Below are 264 nucleotides of genomic sequence, written 5' to 3' on the forward strand. Positions count from 1 at the left end.
GTTCAAGGTTGGACTACTGTAATGCCCTCTATGTTGCTCTGAATCAGACCTCCATCTCACGTCTTCAACTTGTTCAAAATGCTGCTGCTTGCTTTTTAACAAACACTTCTAGACGTGCACATATCACTCCCGTTATCTACACCCTGCATTGGCTCCCGGTGTTTTTTAAAGCTTTAAATGGTCTCGCCCCAGAGTATTTGTCTGGAATTTTTACTGTGCGGGAACACAACCGGTAATTGCGGTCTTCAAATCAGTTGGTTTTAG

Source organism: Etheostoma spectabile, chromosome 14, assembly GCF_008692095.1.
Source record: "Etheostoma spectabile isolate EspeVRDwgs_2016 chromosome 14, UIUC_Espe_1.0, whole genome shotgun sequence".
NCBI classification, from domain to species: domain Eukaryota; kingdom Metazoa; phylum Chordata; class Actinopteri; order Perciformes; family Percidae; genus Etheostoma; species Etheostoma spectabile.